At 38.5% G+C, this 18,877-nt stretch overlaps 1 protein-coding gene across 5 annotated transcripts in view; it reads right to left on the bottom strand.

The window, feature by feature from the left end:
- SCN1A (sodium voltage-gated channel alpha subunit 1) overlaps window positions 1–18,877 on the bottom strand; it is a 164,136-nt gene that overhangs the window by 134,298 nt on the left and 10,961 nt on the right. For 3 of the 5 annotated variants that reach the window (XM_060302321.1, XM_060302326.1, XM_060302324.1), the window contains exon 1: window positions 11,694–11,933. The exons of the other annotated variants lie outside the window; for them this stretch is intronic. The gene's annotated coding sequence lies outside the window, so the exon portion shown is untranslated. Of the gene's footprint in view, window positions 1–11,693; window positions 11,934–18,877 lie in introns of those variants that run through there. 5 annotated transcript variants of the gene reach the window in all.

Raw genomic sequence — 18,877 nt, 5'->3', positions numbered from 1 at the left:
TGGCTGACAGGGTCTTTGTGTTCCGCTGGCTTTCAGGCCTGGGCCTCTGAGGTGGGAAAGCCAAGTTCAGGACATTGGTCCACCAGAGACCTCCCAGTCCCACAAAATATCAATCGGCGAGAACTCTCCCAGAGATCTCTGTCTCAATGCTAAGACCCAGCTCCACTCAATGACCAAAAGTTCCAGTGCTGGACACCCCATGCCAAACAACTAGCAAGACAGGAACACAAACCGACCCATTAGCAGAGAGGCTGCCTAAAATCATAATAAGTTTACAGACACCCTAAAACACACCACCAGATGCGGTCCTGCCCACCAGAAAGACAAGATCCAGACTCATCCACCAGAACAAAGGCAACAGTCCCCTGCACCAGGAAGCCTACACAACCCACTGAACCAACCTTACCCATTGGGGGCAGACACCAAAAACAATGGGAACTACGAACATGCAACCTGTGAAAAGGAAAACCCAAACACAGTAAGTTAAGCAAAATGAGAATACAGAGAAATATGCAGCAGATGAAGGAGCAAGGTAAAAACCCACCAGACCAAACAAATGAAGACGAAATAGGCAGTCTACCTGAAAAAGAATTCAGGGTAACGATAGTAAAGATGATCCAAAATCTTGGAAATAGAATGGAGAAAATACAAGAAACGTTTAATAAGGACCTAGAAGAACTAAACAGCAAACAAACTATGATGAACAACATCATAGATAAAATTAAAAATTCTCTAGAAGGAATAAATAGCAGAATAACTGAGGCAGAAGAATGGACAAGTGACCTGGAAGATAAAATAGTGGAAATAACTACCACAGAGCAGAATAAAGAAGGAAGAATAAAAAGAATTGAGGACAGTCTCACAGACATCGGGAACAGCATTAAATGTACCAACATTCGAATTATAGGGGTCTCAGAAGAAGAAGAGAAAAAAGAAAGGGACTGAGAAAATATTTGAAGAGATTATAGTTGAAAACTTCCCTAATATGGGAAAGGAAATAGTCAATCAAGTCCAGGAAGTGCAGAGTCCCATACAGGATAAATCCAAGGAGAAACACACCAAGACACGTATTAAACAAACTATCAAAAATTAAATACAGAGAAAAAATATTGAAAGCAGCAAGGGAAAAGCAACAAATAACATACAATGGAATCTCCATAGGGTTGACAGCTGATCTTTCAGCAGAAACTCTGCAAGTCAGAATGGAATGGCAGGACATATTTAAAGTGATGAAAGGGAAAAACCTACAACGAAGATTACTCTACCCAGCAAGGATCTCATTCAGATTCGATGGAGAAACTAAAACCTTTACAGACAAGCAAAAGCTAACAGAATTCAGCACCACCAAACCAGCTTTACAACAAATGCTAAAGGAACTTCTCCAGGCAGGAAACGGCCTACAATAACAAACCCAAAACAATTAAGAAAACAGTAATAGGAACATACATATCGCAAATTACCTTAAATATAAATGGATTAAATCCTCCAACCAAAAGACATAGACTGGCTGAATGATATAAAAACAAGACCTGTATATATGCTTTCTACAAGAGATCCACTTCAGACCTAGGGACACATACAGACTGAAAGTCCAGGGATGGAAAAAGACATTCCATACAAATGGAAATCAAAAGAAAGCTGGAGTAGCAATTCTCATATCAGACAAAATAGACTTTAAAATAAAGACTATTAGAAGAGACAAAGAAGGACACTACATAATGATCAGGGGATCATTCCAAGAAGAAGATATAAGAATTGTAAATATTTATGCACCCAACATAGAAGCACCTCATTACATAAGGAAAATGCTAACAGCCATAAAAGCGGAAATCGACAGTAACACAATAATAGTAGGAGACTTCAACACCCCATTTTCACCAATGGACAGATCAACCAAAATGAAAATAAATAAGGAAACACAAGCTTTAAATGAGACATTAAACAAGATGGATTTAATTGATATTATAGGACATTCCATCCAAAAACAATAGAATACACATTCTTCTCAAGTGCTCATGGAACATTCTCTAGGATAGATCATATCTTGGGTCACAAATCAAACCTCGGTAAATTTAAGAAAATTAAAATCGTATCAAGCATCTTTTCCAAACACAACACTATGAGACTAGATATCCATTACAGGAAAAAAACTGTAAAAAAAAAAACACACACATGGAGGCTAAACAATACACTACTAAATAACCAAGAGATCACTGAAGAAATCAAAGAGGAAATCAAAAAATACCTAGAAACAAATGACGATGAAAACACGATGACCCAAAACCTATGTGATGCAGCAAAAGCCATTCTAAGAGGGAAGTTTATAGCAGTACAATCCTACCTCAAGAAACAAGAAAAATCTCAAATGAACAACCTAACCTTACACCTAAAGCAATTAGAGAAAGGAGAACAATAAAACCCCAAAGTTAGCAGAAGGAAAGAAATCAAAAAGATCACATCAGAAATAAATGAAAAAGAAATGGAGGAAATGATAAAACTAAAAGGTGGTTCTTTGAGAAGATAAACATAATTGATAAACCATTAGCCAGACTCATCAAGAAAAAAAGTGAGAAGACTCAAACCAACAGAATTAGAAATGAAGAAGGAGAAGTAACAACTGACACTGCAGAAACACAAAGGATCATGAGAGATTACTACAAGCAACTATATGCCAATAAAATGGACAACCTGGAAGAAATGGACAAATTCTTAGAAAAGCACAACCTTCCAAGACTGAACCAGGAAAAAATAGAAAATATAAACAGACTAATTACAAGCACTGAAATTGAAACTGTGATTAAAAATCTTCCAACAAACAAAATCCCAGGACAGATGGTTTCACAGGCGAATTTTATCAAGCATTTAGAGAAGATCTAACACCTAATATAGATCAATGGAACGTGCCAGAAAGCCCAGAGATAAACTCACGCACATATGGTCACCGTGTCTTTGATAAAGGAGGCAAGAATATACAATGGAGAAAAGACAGCCTCTTCAATAAGTGGTGCTGGGAAAACTGGACAGCTACATGTAAAAGAATGAAATTAGAATACTCCACTTCCTAACACCATACACAAAAATAAACTCAAAATGGATTAAATACCTAAATGTAAGGCCAGACACTATAAAACTCTTAGAGGAAAACATAGGGAGAACACTCTATGACATAAATCACAGCAAGATCCTTTATGACCCACCTCCTAGAGAAATGGAAATAAAAACAAAAATGAGTGGGCTTCCCTGGTGGCGCAGTGGTTGAGAGTCCGCCTGCCGATGCAGGGGACACGGGTTCGTGCCCCGGTCCGGGGGGATCCCACGTGCTGCGGAGCGGCTGGGCCCGCGAGCCATGGCCGCTGACCCTGTGCGTCTGGAGCCTGTGCTCCGCGGCAGGAGAGGCCACAGCAGTGAGAGGCCCGCGTACCACAAAAAAAAAAAAAAAAAAATGAGCAAATGGGACCTAATGAAACTTAAAAGCTTTTGCACAGCAAAGAAAACCATAAATAAGTCGAAAATACAACCCTCAGAATGGGAGAAAATATTTGCAGATGAAGCAACTGACAAAGGATTCATCTCCAAAATATACAAGCAGCTCATGCAGCCTAATATCAAAAAAACAAACAACCCAATCCAAAAATGGGCAGAAGACCTAAATAGACATTTCTCCAAAGAAGATATACAGATTGTCAATAAACACATGAAAGGATGCTCAACATCACTAATCATTAGAGAAATGCAAATCAAAACTACAATGAGGTATCACCTCACACGAGTCAGAATGGTCATCATCAAAAAATCTATAAACAATAAATGCTGGAGAGGGTGTGAAGAAAAGGGAAACCTCCTACACTGTTGGTAGGAATGTAAATTGATACAGCCACTATGGAGAACAGTATGGAGGTTCCTTAAAAAAACTAAAAATAGAACTACCATATGACTCAGCAATCCCACTACTGGGCATATACCCTGAGAAAACCATAACTCAAAAAGAGTCATGTATCACAATTTTCATTGCAGCACTATTTATAATAGCCAGGACATAGAAGCAACCTAAGTGTCCATCGACAGATGGATGGATAAAGAAGATGTGGCACATTTATACAATGGAATATTACTCTGCTATAAAAAGAAATGAAACTGAGTTGTTTGTAGTGAGATGGATGGACCTAGAATCTGTCACACAGAGTGAAGTAAGTCAGAAAGAGAAAAACAAATACCATATGCTAACACATATATATGGAACCTTAAAAAAAAGTGGTTCTGAAGAACCTAAGGGCAGGACAGGAATAAAGATGCAGAACTAGAGAGTGGACTTAAGGACATGGGGAAGGGGAAGGGTAATCTGGGACGAAGTGAGAGAGTGGCATTGACATATATGCATTACCAAATGTAAAATAGATAGCTAGTGGGAAGCAGCCGCATAGCATAGGGAGATCAGCTCGGTGCTTTGTGGCCACCTAGAGGGGTGGGGTAGGGAGGGTGGGAGGGAGGGAGATGCACAAGGAAAGAGATATGGGAACATATGTACATGTATAACTGATTCACTTTGTTATAAAGCAGAAACTAACACACCATTGTAAAGCAATTATACTCCAATAAAGATGTAAAAAAAAAAAAAAAGAGGGAGGGGATATGGGGATATATGTATACGTATAGCTGATTCACTTTGTTATACCGCAGCAACTAACATAACAATGTAAAGCAATTATCCTCCAATAAAGATGTTAAAAAAATAATCTGATATTGTCACCTAAGGCTTGTCATTAACCATCTCTTCCTCTTCACACAGATCCCTCCCACTACACTTTCAACACAAATAACTTCACATCTCTAAATGCAACAAATACTAATAATTACCTTCACTGCTCCAACCTGCCACCTCTGGCTCAATAGTGTAAACTGTTAATTTACTCTTGTCATCATTCTATTTGGTAATGATGATAACCTTATAACTTGATTTTCCCAGTTTGAGAAGCTTTATTCTAAATAGGTAAAAATTTATGTACATACTTGTCAGTATTTACAGGGATTTTTGTTTGTTTGTTCTTAGTTCTCAATCTGAGGTCAGTTCTTACTAAAACAATCCATTGAAAATAGTAGATGCTCCAAGAATATAAGATGACTTTCTCCAAATTTTGCTGAATTCTAAAGGGAGAAGTTATATTACCAAATTACACAATTTTCTGGACAATACCCTTTTGACACTTCAAAACTAACTTTATGTTAGATCCTTTCCCAAAGGTAATCTATTTGTTATAAATTTTTCAAAAATACTATATTATACATAGTATATAGAGGAGTTTTGGGCTGATGAAATATTCAAATACTCAACTGTTCCCTAAATAACTTTGAGTTTACTATTTTGATTAGAGATACAATACACATCTTTGTACAAAATAGACTAACCCATTTCCATTTGAAAAGTAATGTATGCTAACTTTTATGCTGATTTTGAAAGCAATACATGCTTATTTTAGAGAATTTGTACAAAAAATACTTTGTTATGTAAAATAAATTATTACCACTGATAATTTTTCATTGTAGGGGTCATTTTATCATTTATTCTTTAATACTTTCTTTTTTGCTTTATGTAATTAGCATGTATTAATTTGTTATTAGAAAAATAAGATGTAATATTTTATTTTTTTAAAAGAAAATTTTTACAAAAGAAAATTGAAATTGCAATGCCATAAACTGGAGATAACTATCACATTATTTCCAGTTTTTTTTTTTCTGTGCAAAATATACTTTTTTTGTTTTCCACTGAAATCTAGAAATTCCATTGAAATACTAGATATCTATGTTTTTATGGTACTTTTTTATGTACCATTATATCCTGAATAATTTTGCATGGAAGTAAACACTCCTTAAAATATGGAAGCTCTATAAGATCTCATTATTTGCATGGACGATGATTTATTTAACCTTTCTTGTAACATTGTGTATGTAGATTGTTTTCAGTTTTGTTTGGTGGAATCACTCTTTCCAAATAGGGAATAGTTTGGTGGGACTGTCAGTCAAGGGACCCAGTTCACCCTTAACTAAAGGGACAGAGTCACAACTAACTGTGACCAATCAGATGGTCACTTCCTGGAATTTTAATCTTAAATCTGAATGTTTAAAAAAAAAACAAAACTGAAAACAGTTGAACTGATTCATTTCAGAAGATAACAGCTTGTTGCAGAAACCACCAAAAAGTCCAAAATCTGGGCTACCTGACTGTCATAGTTTTCCTTACTCCTGTCATTTCCAGTGTCTACATTTTAGCTATCCCTCGAGTACGTGAGCTGTAGTAACTTTACAAGACATTACTCGTATACTTAAATTAACCTCAGTCTCAGAGTCTTAGGTGTGTCCCAAATGAAACTGAGGTTACTTGAAACACTTTGAAATTAATTATTTTATTTATGTTTCTCCTGAATACCTAATATTTTATATCACTTTTTGTCACTTTTCTCATTGAAACAAATAAGAGCCTTAGCTTAGTAAACTTATCATAGATTGTGAAAATGAACATGACATTGTAGGTATACAAGTGGAATCAATGTCACTGCCATTTTGCTTCTGTGGACTTTATTATTCATCTTGTCTCGTTAAATGCAAACCTCATTAATTGCCTTTATTTGACTATTAACAAACACACAGACAACTCCATATTATCCAGTGGGAAGAAGGCATGAATAATGAAAGACTACCATTAACAACAACAACAATTTCATTGACAATAAAAAATGACTTATCAGTTTCAATCATCTTTGCTCATTATTTTAGCAGTCATAAGTATAGCCAAAGACGACTGCTATTGGCTGCACTGTGACCCCTTCAAAATTCATGTGTTGAAGCCCTAACCCCTAGAACCTCAGAATGTGACTGTACTGGGAGATAGGGCCTTTAAAGAGGGAATTAAATTAAAATGTATTAGGACGGCCTCTATTACAATCTTACTGGTGCCCTGATAAGAAGAAATCTGGACACAAAAAGAGACACTAGGAATGCCCGCACACGCACACGCACACACACACGAAACAATATGAGGACCCAGCGAGAAGGCTGCCATCCGCAAGTCAAGGAGAAAGACTTCAGAAAAAAAAAAAAAAAAGCCTGCAGACAACTTATCTTGAACTTCTAACCTCCAGAACTGTGAGAAATAAATTTCTGTTGTTTAAGGTATCAGGTCTGTGGTACTTCGTTATGGAAGCCTCGACAAACTCATACAACAAGTAACCCTATTTGAAAGGCACACCTCCACCTCAAGTTCAATGTTTTCCCCTCAACGGTGCTTAGAAAGCAAGAGCAGACTAGCTACATATATTATACAGATAACGTTTGTATAAGTTTGGGAGAGCACATGCAATACAGTAGAGATTTTCTTTAAAATAATTAGTAAGTAATCTTTCTCCCAAAATGTTAGCTCATTACTGAACTCTATACCATCTCCTTAAATTTCCAGTAGAGTCATTAATGAGTATGCTTTCAATTATAATAAAAAAATTTGACATGAAGTTAGGTCAAAAAAGCATTTAACAGTTAAAGGCATATGGGACAATTTTTTCATACTTTAAAGTTATATGGATTCTCCAGAAGGGAGAATCTTACTGCTCATTTTTAAAGAAAAAAGTCACCCCTAGTACCCAGCATATGAAATTATTGCTAATAGTAACATGCTAAAAACACAGACACACTTAAATATGGCATGGCCAACAAGATAAACAAGACAATTCAATGGGGAAAGAATAGTCTTTTCAACAAATGGTGCTGGGACAATTGGATGTCAACGTGCAAAAGAATGAAGTTGGACCCCTACCTCATATTACATATGAAATCTGACTTGAAATAGATCACAGCCCTAAATGTAAGAGATAAAACTGTAAAACTCATAGACAAGAAAGAGAAGTAAATTTTCATGACGTTCGATTAGGCAATGGTTTCTTATATATGACATCAAAAACACAAGTGACAGAAGAAAAAAATTAAAGCCAAAGATTATAGACACTTCATCAAAATTAAAGCCGAGGTTGTAGGTGGAGCATCAAAGGAGGAAGAGGCCATATGAGAGGCAAGGACTTTTCACCATTTACAGGGATAAACTAAGAAGCAAGGTTTATTCTAAGTTAGAAGAGAAACTCACATTTGCTAGAAAAGAGTGTTAGCAGGTGACTGAGAGAGTGGGAGCAAATAGGCAATAAAAAGATAAACCATTAGAATGTGAATTTTGAAACAGAAATATAACAACGAAAGGTTTAATACAGATAAACACGAGAGCTGATGCTTGTGTTTTACCGTATTGTTTTTAAATCCCATTAATATGAATTCATTTGCAAAAAAATGATTTGTTCAAACCCTCTCAACACCTACTGTGTCGTGACCCCTCTAGGGGAGGTACAGACCGGCTTCCATCCTTAATGTCCACTCCCAGCCCACACCTCCTCAGTTTGGTCATTTCAGGGGGAAAGTCCTCAAGTGCAAGCAAGACTGACTGGGTGACAGGGGCTGCTTTTTATTTTAACTGATAGTTTATAGCAATCTAACCAATGATCTCATTCAAACAGGTTTTTTATTTTTTCCACCAAAGAGTGGCTTTTAACTACTTTTAAGCCACTTTCACTGCATACCAGGAACTATGGCATTTTTCACAGAACTTTACAAATGGTTAAAACTTTGTGTATGTGTGAAAATGACTTGGCTTAGTTTTTTTTTTTAACCTAGTAACTTATCATTAAATATGGGACTTAAATTGACTTGACATTGCTCCTGGATATGTTTTTTATAAACGCCAGGGACAATTAGAGCCCTAAGCACACTCACTGAGACTCCACAGATCTGGCCCCATTTCCTTCCATTTCTTCTGCTCTTGTGATCACTCATGAGGCAGGTGCCATTCCTTATACCTGTCAGACACTGTGCCCTTTGGGACTTGTGTCTTCTCCCTTCCCTCTTCCCAGAATGCTTTTCTCTCACCTCATTCAGATAAAAATTACTTTCTGCACCTCTTGAACATTGTTTTTCTGACCATAGTTGCTCTGAGAATCAATCTCTTCCCCTCCCCTACCCTAGAGCAGTATCATCTAAATTGATCTGTGAAACATGCTTAATTGACTAATCAGAATCTCAAAGGGAAGTGATTACTTCACAGATCCCAGCCCCAAATAGCTGGGATTGTCACTCTGTCTCCACCCTCCCTATAATCTCTTCCTGCACCCCCCTACCTCCACTTCACAGGTCGCTGGGAGATCGGGCCTATGCTCTTGGTATTTACAGGGAGGGAATGATGGGTTAGGCCTCTCCAACTACCCAGGAGGAAAATAATACCTTGTATGGGACCCCAGGCTAAAATTTGCAGGGATGCGTCCCTGTGTGAGCTCATACAAATATAAACCCGTGAGGAGTGCTTTGCCTGTAACATCCTAGAGGTAACCTCAAAAGAACCCCCAATTTTTCCCTTCCTTGTCTGCAACAACCAGAGAAGATGCTCTTCCGTTTTTCCTCTCTGAATCAGTGCCCTCTACACAAGGAACTAGAATGTTTCTTACTGGACTCCTCTTGTGCGATTCCAGAGTTTTCATTCCCTGTGTTGGTGGCAATCGTTTACTTCTGGGTCTCTGGTCTGTCCCTTTGCCCCTGGTATCACTGGTTGGTAAAGCCGAATCCTGGCTGAGATCCCCAGTGCCTTCCTGGATACTGTATAATTAATTAGGCCTCCAATTGTGCCTTCCCCTCCCCTCCCATACATGGAGAAAACCTCTCAACCATGACTTAAAGGGAAACTGCCCTAATAAATGAGTCTCCAGATACCAAATTTCCCAGCAGGAGGGGGCCATGTAAACGGAGACTATTAGTATTGACAGCAAAATCCAGCATATTATTTTTACCAGTATGACCATTCCGGACGTACTGGCCGCCTAGAGAGATATTTGAAAAAACAGACCAGCAATGTGAAGAGGGAAGAAAGAAAAAAAAGCCATACAAATGAGCTACAGTGAGTTTCTTGGAAACTAATTCCCTTGCTCAGTTCATGTGATATAACCAGCCACTGATGCTCTGTGCTGGTGGTTTATAACGTTACCTCACCCTCTCCACGAAATTGTTTTCCTGTAAATCTCAGTGGCCATCCATTCCTGTCTACACATTATGTTCCTAAAATAGACACCATCTAAAAATCTCTTCAAGGAGCTTTGTGGAGGAAGGCCTAAATTACAACACTGCTCAAGAGGGATGCGGTGGCTTGACAGCAATTACAAAAGCAGCAGCCGCAAAGGAGAGGCTTAAAAGTTTTTCACCGGAGTTGTTCAGCTTCCCAAATGCACAAATGAGGGGAAAGAAAAGTGTCAGACACTGGTGAACGTGCAGGAGCTCCAAGATGCATCACCCTGGCGTGGCAGGTATTGCAGCAAATAGGAAAGGTAAGCGACCTGCCAACGGGACTGGAGAAATGAGAGCAGGGATCACCAACCTCAGCATGGAATTTTCCTATTTCTGTTTGGCATCAGCCTCTTGGGATGATTGAAAGTGCTTAATGGAGAAATATGTTCCGTTACTACACTAGCACATCAGAAATACCACGTGAACCTGGAAATCCATAGAAAAAAGGGGCCACATTTTATAGGTGTGATAGCAACAGCATTCGGCAATTCGCAAGTTTGCTACTGCACCTCAGAAATATTTAGTCACATGCACATATGGAGAGAATGTTACCCTACTTTGGCTTTAATCATTTCATGGGACATGTGAAAACGCACCTAACACAACTCTTTTTGGACTGATTTGCTAAAGAGGAGTGACAATTGTCATGAAGTCACTGAAGGGAACAAAAAGAAATGAGGGAAGTAAAGGCGGCGGGGGAATGGGGAGTGCCTTTAAACAAATACCTCAAACAGGTAGGAGAGAGGGGATCCATGGTAACAAAGACCTCTGAAAAAGCCTCACGTCCACCCAGAGACATTTTTTTTGTGCTGTTTGGAAAAGCAAGACGGTTCACACTGGAAACTGAACAGCATCTGCAGCATCACCGCGGACAGTGACCTCTGTGCAATTAACAGTAACTCAACCTTTCCCATTTGGCATTCCAGGAACAACGGATTCTTTCCCACTACCCTCCAGCTCCTTTGTTAGCCTGCTCAATCGGAGTTACAGAGATTAAATCATTGTCCCCTTCTGATCCAAGGCATGAGGCTTTCCTTCTCAAAAGCCCAGCCTTTGCCGTAGGAGCCTCAAAGCCCTGCAGTGCTCCGACCCCAGCAGCTGTCCCGCTGCCTTCCTTCTTCCTGTGGGGTTAACACTGAGATCTAATTTTTGCTCCATCCTTAGGAATACTACGACCTCTATTCACAGCTCGGCTAGTCCAGTTCTAAAGCACCAGTGAAGGAGGAGGGGGCCTCAAAAGGAGACCTTGAATAGGATGCAGGCAAGCAAAGGCAAGAACTGGCCAGGTGCCAAGCTATTTCAGGCCAAAGAATCCCATCTCGTATCAAAATGCTGAACTGCAAAACAAACCTGATTTCAGTTCGTGGAAGGTGGAGACAGGAGGGGGGAGGGGAAGGGGAGGAGAACAGAGGGAGGAGGGGGACCCGCTGGTCCGAATTCACATGCAAAAATGGACTTCCTGCTCTGCCCAAACTGTATTTCCACGGGCTCTTTTTTCCCCAAAATAACCGGAACGAACGTGCCTAAGATCGCGACGAAACAACCAGACAGCTTACCTGATAAAAAGGAAAATTACCCATCTGCAGTGAGGAAGAGCATCTCCCAAAGACCAGATGATAACAACGTGCCTTCAGTTGCAATTCAGATCCTTCTTGCAAAAGGTGACCAAGTATTTACAAGGGCTGCAGTCTCACTGGGGCAGGACACACATACACAAACACACACACGCACACATACACACATGCACCAGAGACCTCTGCAGTATCCTCTCGGCTTCATCCTCGCCTCACTCTATGGTACCTAATACAAATCAGCAAATAGCTTGTGTTTTTTTTTTTTTTTTTTTTTTAAAAAGGTCGAGGTAGCACCTTACATTACATCGCCATCTAGTGGCCAAACATTAAATATTTTCTCACCAGCCGGATTTCTGTGTTATTTCTCAACCTCTTTTCTCTCTCAGCCTCATCATTTCCCTCTTCCTTTTGACTCTCTCACTATTGCTTCCTCTGTTTCCCCTTCATTCCTAATTGCTCTATCATATCAAATACCTAATGACTGAAAGATGAAAACGTTTAAAACTAAATATAGCTATTTTCAAGTGTAGAAAATAACTTGAGTGTTGTTTTTGAATTTTTGTTAAAAAGTATTACTTTATTCCTACTCTGAATCATTATTATCTTTACAAATTTTAGAACTTGTGAATAAAACTTTGTCTTTTTTATTCCACCAGAAGAAAATTGGGAGGCCCTTTATGACAGATCAATGGCTTTCCATTGGGGATCTACTTGGAATTTTTCTCATTTTTAATATTGTTTTTTAATAGCAGGTTGTTTGTTATAGTGAAGAGCCCAGAGTGAGAGGATGTGAGCTTTACTTCAGCACTCACGAGCATGTGCCTTTGAGCAAGTCCCTGAACTCTTCTGTGAGAACTTATGTTTCCCCACCTTCATCTGTGATTAGAGGTTAACAAGATTATACTCCCACTCTGTCTATGGTTCTATTATCTTTTACTGCAATATATTTCCCCATTTTGTGGACACGACCTACAGCTTAGTTATAATAACATGTTTTAGTAAGCAAATATCTATTCTGACTCAAATTAAGTATTACCTATTGATAGAATTATGAAAGCCATGTGTATCAGGTTTTCCTAAAACAGTGGAGAATTCATGCTAAACTATTTATAACTCCAGGAGATGAGAGTGCAGCTTTCTGTGTTACAAACTGTACTTTAAAACTGAAGCAGTCTTTAGCATTTGGTCCTGCATATGCTCACAATTAACTATGTGTAGATTAATCATGTGGCATAATTTGCAATAAATATTTCATCCTGGTTGTCTTCCATCTAACCCACTTATTGTTGATAACTATTTTGCCTGTGCTTTACTATTTATTAAATGACATCACCTTCAATATTTAATCGTTCTATTCCTTACTATAGGACAGTGTGATAGATACTATTAATATTATTATAATTATTCTCATTATACAGTTGGGAATACTGAGGGTTTTCAGAGCCTTATTGAGATTTATTCAAGGCCACACCTAGCTTGCAAAGCAATAAAACTAAGGCTCTTGGTCCATTTGTTCTTTACAACATACTCAAAAGGCCTCCTTTCTTTCCCTGTTCTAGAATCACAGGAATGTAATTTGCATGTCTCTGTTCGAAAAATATCTACTAATCCTTATTTATAAATTACTCATGGGCCCATCTCCTTATCTATAAAAGAAAAAAATTAAGTAAGATCATTTCCTGTGCCAGCTCAAAAATCCTGTACTTCCACAAAAGCTAGCCAAGGTAGCATGAACACTTAAAGCTATTCAGGGAATCTCCTGGTGGTCCAGTGGTTAGGACTCAGTGTTTTCACTGCTGGGGCCCGGGGTCAATCCCTGGTGGGGGATCTAAGATCCCGCAAGTCGTGAGGTGCAGGTAAATAGTGTTCTTCAGTCTCTGGTAGAGTCTGGGCAATGTTGAAAGGAGCTGGAGAGACCAGTGACCAATGGACCAATGTTTGGTAAATAATTACCAGGATGTTAGAGATGAAGAGGAAGTGGGAAATATGTGAACTAACAGGCAGTACTTTTTTAAATTTTAGACTAACATGTTACATATGAATGGTCCTTATAGTTTAGAGAAAATAAGAACACCCCTGACCACATGCTTTCATGCCTTCTAATTGCTTATTGCAGACGTCAATTTTTTGAGTATCTGCTCATAACAGTCATCCTCCCAACAGCTCTCCCTCCCTGATCCCCAGAGGTGAACCTGGGCTCCTGGCTACAGAGGACCAGGACAGGGAAGGGTGCGACATGTGATTCTGGCAGCTGTGGGCGCCACTTCGCCCTCCCAATGCAGACTCAGGGCCAAGCGGGCCAGGGCGCTGAGACAAGGGAATCATGCAGGTGTGGAAGAGGAAATAGTGACAAAAGACAGAGCCAGAATCATCAAAAAGTCTACAAATAACAAATGTTGATGAGGGTGTGGAGAAAAGGGAACGCTTGTACTCTGTTGGTGGGAATGTAAATTGGTGCAGGCACTGTGGAAAACAGTATGGAGGTTTCTCAAAAAAACAAAACTAGAACTACTGTATGATCCAACAATACCACTCCTGGGTACATATCCGAAAAAGACAAAAACACTAATCTGAAAAGATACACGCACACCAATGTTCATAGCAGCATTATTTACAATCACCAAGACACGGAAGCAACCTACGTGCCCATCAACGGATGGATAAAGGTGAGAGATATATGTATACTCAGCCATAAAAAAGAATGAAATTTTGCCATTTGCAGCAACATGGATGGACTTGGAGGGCATTATGCTAAGTGAAATAACTCAGACAGAGAAAGATAAATACTGTATGATATTGCTTCTATGTGGAATCTAAAAAATACAACAAACTAGTGAATATAACATAAAAAGAAGCAGACCCACAGATATGGAAAACAAAATAGTGGTTACTGGTGGGGAGAGGGGGAGTGGGAGGTACAAACTGTTGGTTGTAAGATAGACTCAAGGATGTACTACTGTAAAACATGGGGACTATAGCCAATAACTGTAAATGGAAAGTAACCTTTAAAAATTGTATAAATTTTTTTTTAATAAATAAATAATTTTTTAAAAAGAGCCAGCAAACTCCTGATGACTTCCTGTTTCTGGCTCTAGTCTTTCCCCAAATCAAGATACTTTCCTGATTTGGGGTGTCATGATAGTCACAAATAAACTCCATTGCTGCTTAGCTGAGCTTGGTTTCTGTTCCCCTAGGGAATCCTAGTCAGTTCACTCAGACTGCAGGAATCCAAATGCCCTAGCCCTTGAGAGCTCTCAAATACTGCTCATAGTTTGGGCATCTGACACCTCACCTGTTCACTTCTTCAAGCACCGGCTAGAAGCCAGGCACATTTCCAGATACAGAAGTTACATCAGTGAACAAAGCAGATCAAATTCCTCTACTAGTTGAGTTTCTTTACTCTGACACATCAGATAAATGGAAAGCCATGCTGTTTTCAGTGCACGCATCACCCTTCCACCTCTGTATCTTTGTTCATAATCTTCACTTGACAGAGCTTCCTTCCATCTGTTCATGGAAAATTCTACCAATGTTTTAGGTCACATATTCTTTTTTCTCTAATGTCTTTCTTGTTTTCTCAGTAGGTAGAATCTCTTTTCTCTTGTTAATTACAGAACAACTTCGTGTTTTATTTTGCAGAATGTGGTTATTTGTTAAGTCGAAAGCATTGGGAGTAAGAGAATAAATGCCTATTTTGACAAACTCTGGGGAAAAAAAAGGCTGGCATCACACCCATTGTACAATGAGTATATTTAACGAGTAGCCTGTCATTCTGTACACAAGACATTTCATTCATCAGAGCTGAGCCAATTTAACAACAATGGTAACTTTAAATATTCCTTATATTAGGCCTGGCATAAAGGCAAAGTATGAGATTTTTATTAAGTTAGTATAGTATACACTTAAACTCACATATTCCTAAAAGTTGGCAAAAGATAAATTAAAATGAGTCTTTATCTGTGTTCCCTTATAACACTACTGCTCTTGTCCCTTTTGGCTTTGTGGGAGAGTTTTATGTACATATTTGCCTCCCAGATTCTAAACTCCCTGTGGAACCAGTCCTGTATTTTATTTACCTTTGAGTGGAAGTTAATTTACTTAGATATAATTTTCTCTTTCCCACTATTACGTTTCCAGTTTCAAAGAATGAGCAGGTAATTTCCCCCCCTTTTCTTCCCACCCTGAATGTTAGCCATTCTAGGAGATCCTCTGTAATTTCACCTTAGAAGGTGGAAAGAAAGTACTGGCCCTTTCCTATGTGACAATACTTCTTAAACCTGTGAATACATGGACTTACTAAACTGGCTAAGAGGCTTGGGCTGTGCCTTTCCTATGAGAGAACTCCTAACAAGGCAAAGAGAATGAAAGCATAAGATGCCCTTTAGTCTTTGAGGCATCCTCTCTGCCATGAGGACTGGATTGTTCCTGTGGCACAGCTTTCATGAGGGCTAGGGGCAGCAATTCGCTGCTTAGAGCCCAATACAGAAAAGGAATATTGTAATGGGACATCATCACTGTCAATAAATCTTAGGTGTTAAAGAGGAAGAGAAGTCACTCAGGTGGAAAAAGCCACGCCATGTCTTTTTGCCTGTTAGTACTGAGACAGCATGGAGAATCTCCTGCTGCAGTGAGAACTCTGAAAGAGTTCAAGGACAGAGCTCAACATCAGAAGGCTGAAGAATCAGTGCAATTATTACTAATATTTATTGAATATTATTTAATATTTTCTTATGTAGAAAATAAAGGAAATTTGTTATTAAAACATGCTGCCTGATGTCCAGCTCTTGGAGTTCTGAACATTTTACTTAGCTGCCTTACAAAAAGTGTTAATTAACTCTTAAATTAACTTGAGGCCTGGCGGGAAGAAGGGGATCATCCTTGATCTTTGGCCAAAAATTTCCCATTATGTTTTGAATTTTGGATTCCCTTGTTCAGGGTTATAAATGACATTAGAGTTTTAAGGCAGAAAGTGTTTCTAGATTCTCCTGTAATTTGTTTGGGAATCTAGGCTCACTGAGCTGGTTTCCTTCTTGAAAGAAAGGGATCAGGATGCTGGTGTCTGGACAGTGGTCTGAACTTGGGATGGTGTCCCTTAGATATAGTGGTGTTGCCACACAGGCTGTGGGTGGTGACAGGCCTTCTGATGGAGTGATTTAATGATTCCAACATGGACAGAAAATACCAGAGTCAGAATATGAACCCAGACTTTATGATTCTAAATCCACAGGACCACTGTGTTATTACCTGGCTTCAAACCCTGGCTTTGCCCCCTGTGACTGAAAAATGGAACTCAGCTAAAGCACAGTACTAATGTGATACCATGGTAAACATCATTTTCCACTCCAGGGCTTTGCTTTTATAGGTATGAGTTTCCCAGTCCTTTTTTTGAACATGCAGCATTCTGCAAAGATTTACTACCAATTCCTTGCTCTCTCCCAAGCATTCACTAACACAGTGCCTTTAGCAGCTACTATTTTAGAAATAGAAATCACTTCCTAGCAGAAAATATGAACTCTTATCTAACTTTTCAGGTTAATTTATCCTTTTGAAAACGAGCCAGAAATAAATGTGGAATTTACTGACTATTAGATAAATAAATAAATAAACTTTAATTAAGAACACTCTTTTAGGAGGGCTAGAGCTAATGAGTTTTTCAGCAAGTTTAAAGTTACAATTTCTTAACAACAGAAAACTGGCCTTTGGTTTCAGAACATTTTGTAGGTACTAGAAGGTAAACATTTAACACTAGTAAAGTCCATATGTCCCACTAGGAAAGAAAATCAACTATTTTTTCAAACATGATACCAAAATATTTGAGGGCCCCCCATTTGAACTTACTGAATCAAAGCTGTATGGGCTTGTGATTTCCCACTCATAGATTGTCAGTTTTTTAAATCACCTACAATATATTGACCTTATATAATTGGAATTGTTTTTATTGCCAATTTTATTCTAAGATGTTTCTCAAATGTCTATAGAATCGATGTGTTTGTGGGCACACAAAATTTTATTAAAAGTTTCTAAAAAATTGTTAAAATTACTCCCAACTCTCCCTCTGGTAGTGGAGGAAAATGAACGGTAAGGGTTTTTCTTACCTTACCACAATGCTGTATTTTAAAGTGAGAAAGTGAGGGAGGGGAGTATGATGGAGATCATCAGATTCTCCCATATCACCAGATTCTCCACTCCTTCCCTGCTATTCCATCCAAAGCAATGAAAGCCAGAATTTAATCATAAATCCACAGAGGATTATTCCCAGGGTGGCAGTTACTTCTTGTTGGAAGGTTCACTGCAATTTCCTTTCAGCTACGTAGGTAGCCATTGGTGGTGGAGAAGGAAATAATGGTATTCCCACACTAAATAAACAGGTTTTACGGACAAGACATAATAATGAACAAACCTGATTTCTCAAAGGGAAATTAAATATATAAATATAAAGCATCTGATGAGATCAGCATTGTGATATTGTTTCAAGATGGGTATTAAATTACAAAACTACTTTTTATCATTTCATATAATATTATTCTTCCTCTGTTACACAACCATCCAAGCAACACTCTTAAAATAACTCCATCATTTTACATTATATACATATATCAAACCATTATGTTGTATACCTAAAGCTAATACAATGTTATATGTCAGTTACATCCCAATGAAAAAAAGCACTCTAGTGTTCCATGTAAATGTCAATTTACAATCTTTTATTATTTGGGGGCCTGGTTTATTTTTGGTCTTTTTTTCCAGCTAAAGTGTAAGAGTATGCTATCAATATTTACTGAGGACAACCTCAATGTCATTTTTCATAACAACAAACTCTTTGCCTTTCCCTAAATAAGCCAGGAGCCATCATATCTTCAGTACTTTGCTTCCTTCCTTTCCTCTGCTTGGAGACCTCCTCTTCTCTGCCCACAACCCCTCCCTCTTTTATCTGTGCACGTCCTCATTGTCTGACCCTACCCCATAATCTCTTTGAGAGCAGGAACTGTTTTATTATTTTATTTCCTAAACATATTCCAGTGACTGTGGTTGAATGAAGGTATTTTCTGAAGATGAACTGATGGTATCTGCTGATTACTGATGAATCAAAATTCCAGAATGAAACGCCACTATAATTTACAGGTAGGACAAAATAACGTTTTCAAACCTCATAAAACAGAATGTCA

The sequence above is a fragment of the Globicephala melas genome, chromosome 7, assembly GCF_963455315.2.
Source record: "Globicephala melas chromosome 7, mGloMel1.2, whole genome shotgun sequence".
Taxonomy (NCBI): Eukaryota; Metazoa; Chordata; class Mammalia; order Artiodactyla; family Delphinidae; genus Globicephala; species Globicephala melas.
The sequence above is the reverse complement of the archived record's forward strand: the minus strand, read 5'-3'. Positions and strand labels throughout refer to the sequence as shown.